The sequence below is a fragment of the Canis lupus genome, chromosome 6 (genome assembly GCF_011100685.1).
Source record: "Canis lupus familiaris isolate Mischka breed German Shepherd chromosome 6, alternate assembly UU_Cfam_GSD_1.0, whole genome shotgun sequence".
NCBI classification, from domain to species: domain Eukaryota; kingdom Metazoa; phylum Chordata; class Mammalia; order Carnivora; family Canidae; genus Canis; species Canis lupus.
The window spans coordinates 22761131-22775386 of NC_049227.1; the positions used below are offsets into that span (position 1 = coordinate 22761131).

The 14256-nt window shown below is 44.8% G+C and overlaps 1 long non-coding RNA gene across 2 annotated transcripts; it reads left to right on the plus strand.

Annotated features, from left to right (window-relative positions):
• The first annotated feature begins 202 nt into the window (after nucleotides 1-202).
• Nucleotides 203-13541, plus strand: LOC102152826. Of its 2 annotated transcripts, none has more exons than XR_005360361.1 (4): nucleotides 203-411; nucleotides 508-573; nucleotides 4211-4350; nucleotides 12289-13541. It is a non-coding gene; the product is annotated as an uncharacterized LOC102152826 (long non-coding RNA). The 2 variants fall into 2 exon arrangements; XR_005360362.1 differs by lacking the exon at nucleotides 12289-13541 and adding an exon at nucleotides 4681-5120.
• Nucleotides 13542-14256: the final 715 nt, after the last annotated feature.

Consider the following 14256-nt stretch of genomic DNA (forward strand, 5'->3'; position numbering starts at 1 on the left):
TAGTTGTTAGTGCCATTTGTTGATAACGTGGTTCATTACCCATGACCCCCCAATTCTAAATACTTTGTCCCCCCCCCAAAAAAAAACCAATTCAAATAAATAAATAAATAAATAAATAAATCCTGTGTGCCTTAGTTTGGCAATGTTTTGCTCCTCTAACAACCAGATGCGCTCCTTCTGGATTTTCAACCGACAAGCCTCAGCAGGGCAAGAACCACGCTAGCAGGCACGACAGCCCAATTAAAGACGCCGGTCGGCGGCTGTTGATTCGCAGGCGCTGCGCAGAAGCCCTGGAGAGGGCTGGAAGCTCTGCAGCCTTCCTGGACCCCCCAGCAAGCCCAACCCTGCCTGGCTCCGGATCTGTCATGCCTGGATGGGTTTAAAGAACCGCGACCCATTCTAATGGAACAGGTATGAATTTCATTCCACAAACTTGGATGGGAAACACCTAAGATTGTTTGCTTTTCTGCTAACAATGTGATTTCTTTCTCTGGCTTCTTCTTCCAGGAAGCAGAAACTTCATCGCCAGTTGCAAGTCTAAAGATCAGCTGTAGGCTGAAGACTCCCAAACAGGTATCTCCAGCATCCTCCCTGAAATCCTAGCGCACATCTGTCTTCTTGACAGATGTTCAATAGGCATCTCCAAATGAATAATCACCCAAAACCGAACGCCAGCATTTTCTTCCCAACCCTGCTCTTGTGTCTTCTCCGTCACCGGAATTTCCCAGCGGTGATGTGGTAAGAGGAGCGGGTGCTGGTTTTTTGTTTTCTTTCTTATTCATAATTAGCCTTTTCCAACCAGACCTGAGTTTATGCTAATGAGGTGACTCTTGGTGGGCTCCTAGGTAGCTTCAGACTACTGGTTGCCAGGAAAACCAACCCTGGGATTAGAGGATTGGAACTTCCTGCCCTACTGCGAAGAGACAAGGGATGGAGATAAGGTTAACCTCCATTGGCCAATGATTTAATAAATCGTGCCTAAAAAATGTGAGCAAATGTGGGGTTTGGAGAGCTTCTGGGATGGTGAACACATAGAGGTGCTGGGGGAGGGGTGCAGTTAGCACATTCTTTTTTTTTTTTTTTAAGTTTTTATTTATTTCTTCATGAGAGACACACAGAGAGAGGCAGAGACACAGGCAGAGGGAGAAGCAGGATCCCTGCGGGGAGCCTGTTGTGGGACTCGATCCCAGGACCCTGGGACCAGGACCTGAGCCAAAGGCAGATGCTCAACCACTGAGCCACCCAGGCGCCCCTGCCGTTAGCACCTTCTGAGAGGATATGGAAGCTCCAAGTGTTCTCCCCCAATGCCTTGCCCTATGCATTTCTTCCTTTCATCTGTTTCAGAGTTGTATGCTTTATAATAAACCAGTAAATGGACAGAAAATGTTTCCCTGAGTTTTGTGAGCTCTTCCAGGACATTATCAAACCTGACAGGTGGTTGTACGAATTCCCCAACTTTGTAGTCAAGTTGGACAGAAATGTGAGCACCGTGGGCACCCATCACTTATGGTGCCTGATGTGGGGCAGCCTTGTGGGAGTGAGTCCTTAACCTGTGGGGTCTATGCTGATTCCAGATAGCTTATGGCTAAATTGAATGAAATCATAGGACAGCCAGTTGGTGTCCAGAGACTCAGAAAATGGGTTGATGTGGGGAAAAAAACTCCCACGCACTTGGTGTCAGAAGTACTGGGAGTAGAAACAGATCTTAGAAGTACTGCCCTGGGGGATCCCTGGGTGGCTCGGGTATTCACATTTGCCTAATCCCCCGCAGGTGCTTGCTTGTCACATAGTAAGTGCTTAATAAATATTTGTTACATTAATGAAGTTGGGGTTCACCACTCTTTTTCCCCAGGATAGTGTTTTAGTTCCAAAGAACTTAAAAAGCACCAAGATATCAAGGAAAGGTGTATTCCTTCCTTCCTTCTGAAAGTGAAGAATGCCTTCTGCTGACATCTCAAAGTGGCCCTCTGATGCTGTCCTGGACCCCTTCTCCCCTTCACAGCGCCCTTCTGCCTCCAGCTCCCCTCCTTCTCATCAGTCCTCTGGCTGTCATGAATGGCACCAGCTTCCCTGATGGATGGATGGCTTTCAGCTCTTTACTTTTGTGCTATGAACCCGGCTGTTTCTTGTCAGATGCCTGTGTGAGTTCCACTTCTGCTCGCTCCTGAAATGTTGGCACCTCAACAGGGGTACTGGCAAAGAACTTCTTCTGCTCTAATCCCATACCCACAGAGGAAGAGGGAGGAGAAAAGGCGAAGAAGGACAGAGAAAAGCAAAGAGCACAGAAACAAGGCAAGAAAAGCAGCGAAGGAGGTGTAGAGGCTATCCTCTTATCTATCTTCTATTCTCTCTCGTCTCTCTTTCTCCTTTCCTTTTCTTCTATTTCTATTCTCTCTATATCTCTTTCTCTTCTCTTTCTTCTCTCTCTCTCTCCTCTTTCTCCTCCCTCTTCCCCTAAAGTGAGTTCATTGACTTCCATGACTACCTCCTCAGCCCAAATCCTTCCCTTAGTCTTCAGACCCAATTATAATTGCCTGCAGGGGATCCCTCTCTATCTGTCCCCTAGGCACCAAAATTCAACAAATCCAATGTTTAAGAACAGCCAGGGGAACGCCTGGATGGCTCAGCCGTTGAACATCTGCCTTCAGCTCGGGGCATGATCCTGGAGACCCGGGATCGAGTCCCGTCTCGGGCTCCCTGCATGGAGCCTGCTTCTCCTTCTTCCTGTGTCTCTGCCTCTCTCTGTGTGTCTCTCATGAATAAATAAATAAAATCTTAAAAAAAAAAAAAAAAAGAACAGCCAGGGTTGCCCTTCCTGGCAAATGGAATCATGGAATCATCAACCATTCACTCATCCAAGATAGAAACCCAGCCTTTGTCCTCAACTCCTGTCTTTTGCTTAGTTGTACATCTAATCCATCACAAATTCTAGAAATCCCACTTCTTCCTACAGACACTCCCGTGGCTCACATTGCCATCTTTTCTCAGACCGCTGCTCTTATGGCATCTTTTCTGGTCCCCTTCCGATCTCTTCTCCACACAGAAACCAGAGAGATTTTTCTAGAATGCAAACTTGATCCTCACTTGAAAAACCTTCCATGGCTTTGATTACTCATGTGATAAATTCCTTAACCCTACCTATGGTGGCCAACCTGATCCAGCCCCAGCAGCTCCTCTGCCACCACAGCTTGCCTTTTCCCCTCTAGATAAGCAGACCTTTCTTTCCTTCAACCTGCCATGATTGTCAATGCTATACATTCTTTTTTTTTTTAAGATTTTATTGATTTATCTATTCATGAGAGACACAGAGAGAGGCAGAGACATAGGCAGAGGGAGAAGCAGGCTGCCTGCAGGGAGCCTGATGTGGGACTCGATCCTAGGACTCTGAGATCACGCCCTGAGCTGAAGGCAGATGCTCAACCACTGAGCCACCCAGATGCCCCAATGCTATATATTCTTAAAAGAAGATAAGACTTATGTCTTTCATCCTTCCTTCCTTCTTTTCTTCTTTTTCTTTTAAAAGTTCTTTTATGGGCAGCCCAGGTGGCTCAGCAGTTTAGCACCACCTTCAGTCCAGGGTGTGATCCTGGGGACCTGGGATCAAGTCCCACATCAGGCTCCCTGAATGGAGCCTGCTTCTCCCTCTGCCTGTGTCTCTGCCTCTCTCTCTCTCTCTCTGTGTCTCTCATGAATAAATAAATAAATAAAATATTAAAAAAATAAAAATAAATAAAAGTTCATTCATTTATTTATTTTTAATAATTTTGACACCCAATGTGGGGCTTGAACTCATGATCCTGAGATCAAGAGTTACATGCTCCTGACTTAGCCAACCAGGCTCTGCATTTTGCTGACAGTGATACTTGTCTGCAACATTGCCCTTCTTGATTTCTCCTTCATCTCCTTCATTTCTTCCCTTCACTTGCTAGCACTTAGGTACTCACCAGATATCAGCTTGCAAACCAGCCCTCCAGGAAGTTTACCCCATCTTCCCAGGTCTGGCGCAGCACAGACTGCTACATATTCACTCAACTGGGGTGTTTTTACTTCTTGGGCTCATAGCTGGACTCTACCTCCCAGGCTCCCATGCAGATGGTGGGGCCATGTGACTCATGGCCATGGCTTGAACACCTATTCAAATCCTAATCAATAAAAACCTCCTATGTCACCTTCCCCTCTTCAGTCTCTCTTTTCTTCCTCTGCCTGGCAGATGCAGGGGGACCCCATGGAGAACTCTGACACCTCACAGGAGCGTGATGAAACCATGAGATAAAAGGAGCCTGGATCCCTGAATGACTGTGTGGAGCAGAGCCTCACCTGCTGTCTCTCCAACCAGCATTTAATTGTAATGTGAGTGAGAAATAAGCCCGATTGTATTGAGGTATGATGTAAGTCACTGAGACTTAGGGGTATTACAGCAGTTAGCCTACCCTGATAAATGCAGCTGGATGCATTGTTCTTTCCTCCTCACCCCCATTCTCTCATAGACTTCTTAACCTCCCACCATAGCACTTAGCAGATTGAATAGCAACAGCCTCTCACCTGGCTGTCTCTTCACCTGACCACGAGCTGTGGGAAGGGATGGACCATGCCTGTCTCATCCTCGGTATGAGCTGCCATTCAGTTCAGCACCTGGCTTGTTGCAGCCACTAAGTCAATATTTGTGGAATTGCTTTATAGTTGTTGAGTCCTCTGTTCCTGAATGCCTATTTTGGTAAGTTGCCCAGGACTGGGATTCCTCCTGCATCTTGCCAGTCTCCTCTCCTGACACCTGGGACCTGCCTCTGAACCAGTCCAGTAGCTGGGGCTCCCAGATGACACAGGCCCTGAAGCTGGCCCGCCTCCTGGAATTCCCCATGTTGCCACCGTTCCCAGGCCTGGGCCTCCGCCCACCTGTCAGGATCCCTGACACTGCCTGGTTTTCTCATGCCTACTGTCTGCCTTGTGGAAGTCACATTCCTTTCTGCTGGACTGGATTTCCTCTCAGGTCCTGTAACTTTCCTAGTTGCATACTGAGGCGCTGGCAATGAGGCAATCACCGAGATATGTTGTTGGACAAAAGAAATCGGGGTATGAAAAGGGGTGGGTATATAATATACAATCATTTGTGAAAAAAATAAAATGGATAAAGTATATTGGAATTTGCATAAGATATCTTCAGAAGAACACATCAGAAAACTGGAAACAGTGCAGGGGTGGAGGGGTAGGGAGTAGAGACCTGGCAGTTGGGAAGCAGGGGGATTTAGCTTTTACTGGTTTATACCATGTGGTGGGCTGAATAATGGCTCCCCCTCCCCCAAGATATCCACATCCTAATTCCCAGAATCTGTTACCTTACACAGCAAAAAGGACTTTAGAGATGTAATTCAGTTAAGGATCTTGACAGGAGAGATTATCTTGGATTATTGGGGCGGGAGGGGGGGTGTTCAATGTTAGCACCAGAATCCTTATAAGAGAGGGGTGGGAGAGTCAAGATGAGAGAAGTAGAGGTGCTATTGCAAGGAGAAGCAGGGTGGAGGGAGAGAGGGGTGTGTGTGTGTGTGTGTGTGTGTGTGTGTGTGTGTGCCCATGCATGGAGAGAGAGAAAAAGAGAGAGAGAGAGAGGATTATTTGAGAATGAAGAAAACAGTAGAAGGTCACACAACTGGTTTTCATAGGTTACCAGGGAAGGACCTGAAGGAAGAGGAGAATTAGAGAGGATAAGAGCACCAAGAAAAATAACAGAAAAGATGCACCAAAAATGCACAACATGATTCCATTTATGACTCCATGTAAAATCACGCTCTGAACATGGGTAGACACCCAAGGGGAGACAGTTCTTCAAGAGAACCTACCAAGCATAAGACCACAACAATCACAAAAGGTTTACCAGGGGTGAAAGACAAGGAAAAACACAAAAGACCACAAATGTATGAAAATTCGGGGCTCCAGGGAACTGATCTGGATAATTGTCCTGGCTCTACCCCTTTCCTACCGTGAGACTCTGGACAAGTTCCCTAATCCCTTTGAACCTCAACTTCTTCCTCTGGAAAATGTGGGTAATTAACAGTATGTTCCTCAAGGGGTCGCTGTGAGGAGTGAATGTGGGACGAGGTCATGTCCAGGAAGCATCTCGCCCCCTTGCCTGGCCATAATGCTTTCATAAATGGAGGTCACAAACATTCCAGGGCCAGCTGGCCACGAAGCTCTGGAGGTCCTGTAGTTTTCCCAGGCTTTGAGTCTGGCCAAGAGCAGTGGCCCAGATGTGCTCCCGATGAAGAGAGACCTCTCAGTCTCAACACCACCTCTTGGGGTAGGAAGTACAGACTTTGGGGCAAGACTGCTGCCCCAATTACTAGCCATGGGAACTTGGATCAGGTTTCCTTCTTTCTCATGGCTGAATAATATTCCACTGCATATATATCACATAGTCTTGTCCTCTGATTCTTCACCTCCTCTTGATCATATAATACCTTCCTAAATCTACCTGTGTCTGTTTCTGGGCCACCCGCTCTGTTACAATGAATTTTATTTCGGTACTAAAGCACACCATTGAATTATCGTGGTTAATATTAGGTTTTTTACTAAAGGGCAAAGACCCTTTCACAACTTTTATTTTCTAGAGTGTTCTAGTTCATGCTGATCATTTTGGTCTTCCAAATGAACTTTGAATTCTTGGTCAAATACGAATCCTTATGGCTCTGAAATAAGCATTCTTTTTGAGTTTTATTTGGCATAACTTTGTTTGTACAGTGTGGATGTTTTGAGAATTCTTGTGTTCCTATTCTCAAGACGGACTGTTTCTCCATCAAGCATTATTTGATTCTTCTCAGAGGTGCCTGGCTGGCTGGCTCAGTTGGTAGAGCATGTGACTCTTGATCTCAGGGTTGTGAATTCGAGCCCCATGTTGGGCATAGAGATTACTTTAAAAAAATATCTTGCGGCCCCTGGGTGGCTCAGTGGTTGAGCATCTGCCTTTGGCTCAGGTCATGATCTCGGGGTCCTGGGATGGAGTCCCACATCAGGGTCCCTGCAGGGAGCCTGCTTCTCCCTCTGCCTATGTCTCTGCCTCTCTCTGTGTCTTTAATGAATAAATAAATAAAATCTTTAAAAACAAAAATCTTGATCCTTCTCCATAAAATTTCTTAGTTTAAAAAAAAGATTTCCTGTACATTTTTGCTAGTAAGCCATAAAAAATTTGTGTGTGGACATTTGTGGGAAATACTGATAGATTTGTCTTCATAAAAATTACAAACCCCTCACAGGGAAAAAGTACCACTATCACAACTAAGGAGCTATTGAAAAACTGGGGTAAATATTTCTAGCATAAATGATATAAAAAAGGTTAATATCTTTCCATTACTCTTTGTAAGGGCTCTTTTTCTTTTTCTTTTTTTTTTTTTAAGATTTATTTATTTATTTTGAAAGACACAGAGAGAGAGGCAAAGACACAGGCAGAGGGAGAAGGAGGCTCCTCACAGGGAGCCCGGTGTGGGACTCAATCCCAGGACCCCAGGATCTTGCCCTGAGCCGAAGGCAGATGCTCAACAGCTGAGACACCCAGGCGTCCCTGTATGGGCTCTGATAAATAAGAGAAGAGGCATTTTCTGGCAGAAAAATGAGAAAAGTATATGAACTGGTAACTCACAAAGGTAATTCACAAAGCAGGCAAAAAACACATGAAGAAAAATCTACCTCAAAAGTGTAAATTAAAGCATCAGAAACACATTTTTAATTTAGCATGGATTTTAAAGAATGATGCCACCTTCTATTGTCAAGTATTTGGGAAAAAATACACACAGAAACTAGTGGGATTGTTCAGACTTTCTGGGTGGCAGTTTGGCAAGATAACAGAAAGCTTTAAAGATATTCATGCTTTAGTAAAGGAAATGATAGGTGTGTCCAAACATTAATCTAGAAGGATATTTATCTATCATAACAATACATTGGAAACAACCTATTTGTCAAATAGCAGAGTATTGTTTAAATGGACTCTGGCGCATACTGAAATGCAATGTCACCAGGGAAAATTATGAGGTAGAAGTATCTGACCTGGAAAGATATTGAGCATGTGTCATTAAATCAGTGGCTCTCAGTCCTGGCTGTATATTAGAATCACTTGAAAAACTTTAAAAAAGTCAATGCCTAGGAACCATAGCTGGAGATTCTAATTCCACTGGTTTGAGCTAGGACCCAGGTACTAGTATTTCTTTAAGTTAAATTAAAATTTTAACTTGAAGGGATGCCTGGGTGGCACAGCTGTTGAGCATCTGCCTTCAGCTCAGAGCATGATCCCAGAGCCCTGGGATCAAGTCCCACATTGGGCTCCCTGCATAGAGCCTGCTTTTCCTTCAGCCTGTGTCTCTGCCTCTCTTTCTCTGTGTGTCTCTCATGAATAAATAAATAAAATATTAAAAAAATAAAATTTTAACTTGAAGATCATTGTATATTCACATGTAGCTGTAATAAATAATACAGAGGGATCCCTGTGTGGCGCAGCGGTTTGGCGCCTGCCTTTGGCCCAGGGCGCGATCCTGGAGACCCGGGATCGAATCCCACGTCGGGCTCCCGGTGCATGGAGCCTGCTTCTCCCTCTGCCTATATCTCTGCCTCTCTCTCTCTCTCTCTCTCTCTCTGTGATTATCATAAATAAATAAAAATAAAAAAAATAAAATAATAATACAGAGAAACTCTGTTTTCCCCTTGATGGTAATATCTTACAAAACTATATTACAATATCTCAACTAAGATATTGACATTGATGCCATCAAGATAAAGAATACCCCCCGCCAAAAAAAAGATAAAGAATATTCCCATCACCACAAGAATCCCTTGTGTCCCCTTTAGAGATGTTATTTCCTTTTCTTGCCTTATTGCACTATCTAGAACTTACTATGTTGAATGACACTGGTGATTCTGAATCTTTGTCTTATTCTTGGTCTCAGGGGAAAGCATTCAGCCTTTCACCATCAAGTTTAATGACAGCTATGGGTTTTTGTAGATGTCTTTTATCAAGTTGGGAAATTTCCCCTGTATTTCTAGTTTTCTGAGATTTTATCATGAATGGGTGTTGAATTTTACAAATGCTTTTTTTGTTATCAATTGACATAATCACATGATCTTTCCTTCTTTAGCCTGTTTATATGGTAGATTACATTGATTTTTAAATATTGAATCACTACTGCATCTCTGAAACAAACCCCATTTGTTCATAGTGCATACCTATTTTTATATATTGCTGATCTTTTTTGCTATTATTTTGTTAAAGATTTTTGAATCTATATTCATGAGGGATAATAGTATGAAGTTCTCTTTCATTGTGGTGTCTCTCTGGTTTTGGTATCAGGGTAATACTAGCTTCATAAAATAAATTGGGAAACCTTCCTTCCTCCTATACTTTTTAGAAGAGATTATGTAGAATTGGTATTAATTCTCCTTCAAGTGCTGAAGATCTTTTTTTTTTTTTCAGTTTATTTTCTCTCGATCAGATTGGATAATTTCTCTCTTTTGTTTATCTGAAACATCACCTGTATAACAACAAATATATATTTTTAAAATGTCCCTCTAAACTGTCTCCCCTCTGCCTCCTGAGGTCTTTCCCATGTATTTACTTCTGATTCCATTTCTCCACCCAGATCATAAATACCCTCCACAGGATAGCCATGGGAAGGAATTTACATGGATTAGACCTTTTACTGTCCTGGAAATGCATTCATTTAACACATATTTTTTGCATGCCTACTATGAGCCAGGAATCAATGAAGAGTAACCCCAATACAGCTTTGTATGCTTTATATATTTTTTTTTTTTTGGTAAATTATGATGTTTTGGTATCTTTTTTTTTTTTTTAATGTTTTGATATCTTAAAAGCCTTTCTGTTTGCGGATAAACTGTCTTTCCTGGATCTAGACAATTCTTGCAGATAGCAGAGGGCCCAGCCCAAAGCATGCCTTTGAGATGCAAACTAATGAATCCAAAGCCATACCTGCTATATCTGGCCCATAGACTCCAGGAAGCAATATTCCTTGGCCTTAGTCACCTCAGGGCCGGATACCATGCAACTAGGAGCCAGGCCCATAGCTAAGAGCCCACCCAAATTGTTTAGCCAATCCTGGCCAGACTTGGCCTTGCTCCTGTCTCTGTTCTGACCAAGGCGAGGTTTCCCCGTTTAGCCTGGCGTGCCATGGCATGGCTGCTATTTCTAGGACTTGGGACAGAATAAAACCTGTTTTCCCAAGCCTCTCCTGTGTTCCCTCTCGTGGCCACACCGGGCTACCCATCCATCACATAAGAGCTTCCTCCATGGGAATGTGTACTCTAGTGCATGAGACAGACGTGGATAAGATCTGCTATGTCCGCAAATGATGCAAGGGAGACTTGGCTTGGGTGGATCAGAGAGGGTCTCCTTGGGGAGATGATACGAGGGGGAGATCTGAAAGGATGATCGGTGGAAATGAACCAGAGACGTGGAGGAAGTTTTCTCAGGCAGAGGGAACAGCATGTGCAGAGGCGTCACAACGGGAGACAGTGGGTAGCGTTACCAGCCGGCCCGCTAGTCTGAGGCTGAGTGGGCGGCTGAGGGGGGTTGCAGGCACCAGATTTTCAGTTTGGAGAGTGGGACAGTTCTGGACAAAGCATTCCAGTTCCCCAGGGATAGAGTGTCGAGGGCGGGGGGAGAGGTAGTTCCTGGGACACAGGACCCTCATAACTAATACTGGGAAACCCATGGGCAAACTGGGATGGGTTGGTCGCCTTGCATGGCACCTTTAGGATACTGAAGGAGGTTCTTAGGGTGAGTGCCCTCAGAAGCAGACCCTGGGAAGAGGATTCAGGTGCAAGTAGTTTATCTGGGAGGTGGAAGAGTAGGGGAATGGGGTAATGAGACAGACAAGGGAAGGCAAGAGTGTACCAATCAAGGGTATACTCTTATATCAGTATTTTCCAGAGAAATACAACCCATAGGGGATAGAGAGATAGATGATAGATAGATGGATAGATAGATAGATAGATAGATAGACAGATAGATGATAGATAGGGCGATGGATATAAAAATAAAAATATTCCTATAAAGGAATGAACTCATGAATATGGACCTAGCAAGTCCTAAATCTATAGGGCACACTGGCAGGCTGGAGACTCAGGCAGGAGTTCTGTAGTCTCGAGGCAGTTTCTACTTTGGGAAACCTCAGTTTTTGCTTTTTAGACCTTGAACTGATTGAAGCCCATCTATGTCATCAAGAATAATTCCCTTACTTAAAATGAATTGATTGTAGATGTTAATCACATCTATCAAATACCTTCACAGCCCCGCTCTGATGCTTAATTGATTAACTGGGCACTGCTGTCTGGCCAAGCAGACACATGAAATTAATCATCACAACTCTCAAGCCGGGAACCACTGAGGGCAACAGGGTTAATCCTGCTGGGGCACATACACTTCAGAATGATCCACCCGAGTGAGGATCCTGGGCATTTACCCACCCCTCCACCCCCAGCTCTTATCAGCCATTGTCTGAGGGCTGCTAGGGGTGGGAGACCAGTAGGCAAGCAGCTTCAAAGACCAGAGGAGGCACTCAGGCAAAAGAACAAGTCAGGGGGACGCCTGGGTGGCTCAGTGGTTGAGCATCTGCCGTCGGCTCAGGTCGTGATCCCGGGGTCCTGGGATCGAGTCCCACATCGGGCTCCCTGCAAGGAGCCTGCTTCTCCCTCTGCCTATGTCTCTGTCTCTCTCTGTGTCTCTCATGAACAAATAAATAAAATCTTTGGGGGTGGGGAGAGCAAGCCGGTAGTTGGAAGTCAGCAGATGCACACTGGAGTGGGGAGGGTGAGGGGAAGGGTGGGGTGTGTGCCACAAGATGGCATCCACAAATGAAGCACAGAACACAAAGGAGAGAGAGACTCAACCATAAAGGGTCTTGCAAGCCATGTGAACCCTGAAATCTTAGATTAAGAACAGTGGAAAGGCATTATATTGGGGGAGTGGGGGACCTATGAGCACTTTGTATGTTCAAAAGACCTTTAGGCTGCTGTGAAAACAACGGGTCAGAAAGGGGCAGAGAGGATGCGGAGCCACTGGCCTGGAGGATCTTGTTGGAGCCCAGGTAGGTTGGCAGCATCTGGGAGTAGACAGTAATAGGGAGGCTGGAGAGAAGACAGCTGCTAGGGCCATTTAGGGAACTAAAGCAGCAGGTCTTGGTTACGGATCTGGGGTACTGGCAGTGGGGTAAAGGAGTGTATCAAAGTCACCCCTGCTCTAGTTTTTTTTTTTTTTTCATTTAAAAATTTTTATTTGTTTATTTATTTTGATAGCTGGGGCCCCAGTGTGGACCAAACAGCCCAGAAGTTGCCTACAACCAGTTTAATTATGAAAATGACCTTAAGCTGACCTTACCTGCTGCCTGACCTGTTTCTACATCCTAAGATGCTTATTGCACAACCAGAAACCCTCCTGTTGAAAATACAGCTGGAAGCCAAGTGTAAATGGAGGGTGACCGTGGAAAACATTCCTCTGGTCCCTCAGCGTGAGGGCACATCTCATGCAGTGGCATGAGGATGAGAAATCAGATGCCCAGAGCCCGTCACCTTGAAACAGGCACCTCCAACCCTCTTACTTTAGTTGTCCCAAACATTGGATGTTCCTTAAAAACCACCTGTTTTCTGTGTCCTATTTTGTTTTGTCCACTGTGCAAAACAAAGGACGGATTTACCCACTCTATGAGAGGGAAGGATGGGAAGAGCAATGTCACATTAGGACTTTCCCAGTTGTCCTTGGTTTTAAGAAGCCAGGTGTAATGAGAAAACACCAGATGGTGGTGGTATAGTTGCCTGAAACCAGAACGTCCCCACCCTTATGCCCAGCACCACGAGAATCTTCCTCTGGACGGGACCTTGGCCTAGCTGGCAAAAAAAGAAGATGGGAACAGAGCATTGTGAGAAGACCATACAAATGGCTAGAAAACCAAAGAGAGCTTTAATTTCCATTGGCATGTGAGCCGAGGCTGTAGCGTTTCTCCTATCAACTCCAAGGGGCTCAAGCTAGGAATCTAAGGGTGTGTGTGCCAAAAGCCCTCTATGATCCACACCTTCTAGTATTCATGCCCTTGGGTAGTCCCCTTCCACGTTGTACCATGATTAGTCTGTGTGATAGAATTATGGCTTCCAAAGATTTCACGTCTTAATCCCTGGGACCTGTGAATACATTATGTTGCCTGACAAGAGGGAATTAAGGTTGAGAATGGAACTAAGGTTGCTGCCCAATTGACCCTGAGATGGGGAGAGATTATCCTGGGTTATGTGGGTGGGTCCAGTGTAATTATGAGAGATCTTAAATGGCAAAGAGGGAAACAGAAGAGATCATCAGATCCAGAGAGATCACCTCATTAGAAAGACTCTACTGGGCATTGTTGGCTTTGAACAAGGAATTCAGACAGCCTCTGTCTAGAAGCTGGAGACAAGAAAATAAATTCTCCTCTATACCTCCAGAATGATGAACGTAGTCCTGCCTACACCTTGGCTTTAGCCCATTGAAAGCCACTTTAGATTTCTGACATCCAGAACTGTAAAATGATCAATCTATGTTGTTTCGAGCCATCAAGCTTGTGGTCGTTTGTTACAGGAGCAACAGAACACTTGGGATAAAGAATAATAATACAGGATGCATTCAATAAATATTTGTGAAATTGAATGAATGCAAGTTTTCTCTGCTCCAATAAACTCCTGCTTTGTTTCACCTTAAAGTGAGTCAAAACCCCTTGAAGACCCTCACAACCATCAGCCCGCCATTCTCGCCTCGTTGTCTCCCCCACTCCTGGAAGAATCTATTTGGATGTCTTGCTTCACCCCAACTTAGCCATGCTCTTCTGTGCCTGTGTGCATTTTCACATGCTGTTCCCTCTTCTAGGAACCTCTCTTGTCTTCCCCCAACTCCACTTGGGAACACCTCCTCAATCTTCAAGAGTCAACTCAAATATCACCTCCAGATGACCTTCCCTAGTTACCCTGGTAGTAACCTTCTGTACTCCTCTATGTCCTGAATCTCATTACCTTGTACTGTATTAAGGTGTCTGCCTCCCTGTCTCCTCACCTCACGGAGACCTTCACAGGTGGGGCAGGTACCCTAGTCACCCTTGCATGCACTTGGGATAAGGAATCTGGGAGAGGAAACGTACTCCCAAAGACTACAAACTACCCCAAGCATTCTGGTTTTTTTCCTTCTTTGAACTCTCCTTCAGAGACTCAGTTCATCTCTGAGTCACCTCTTTAAAAAAAAAAAAAAAA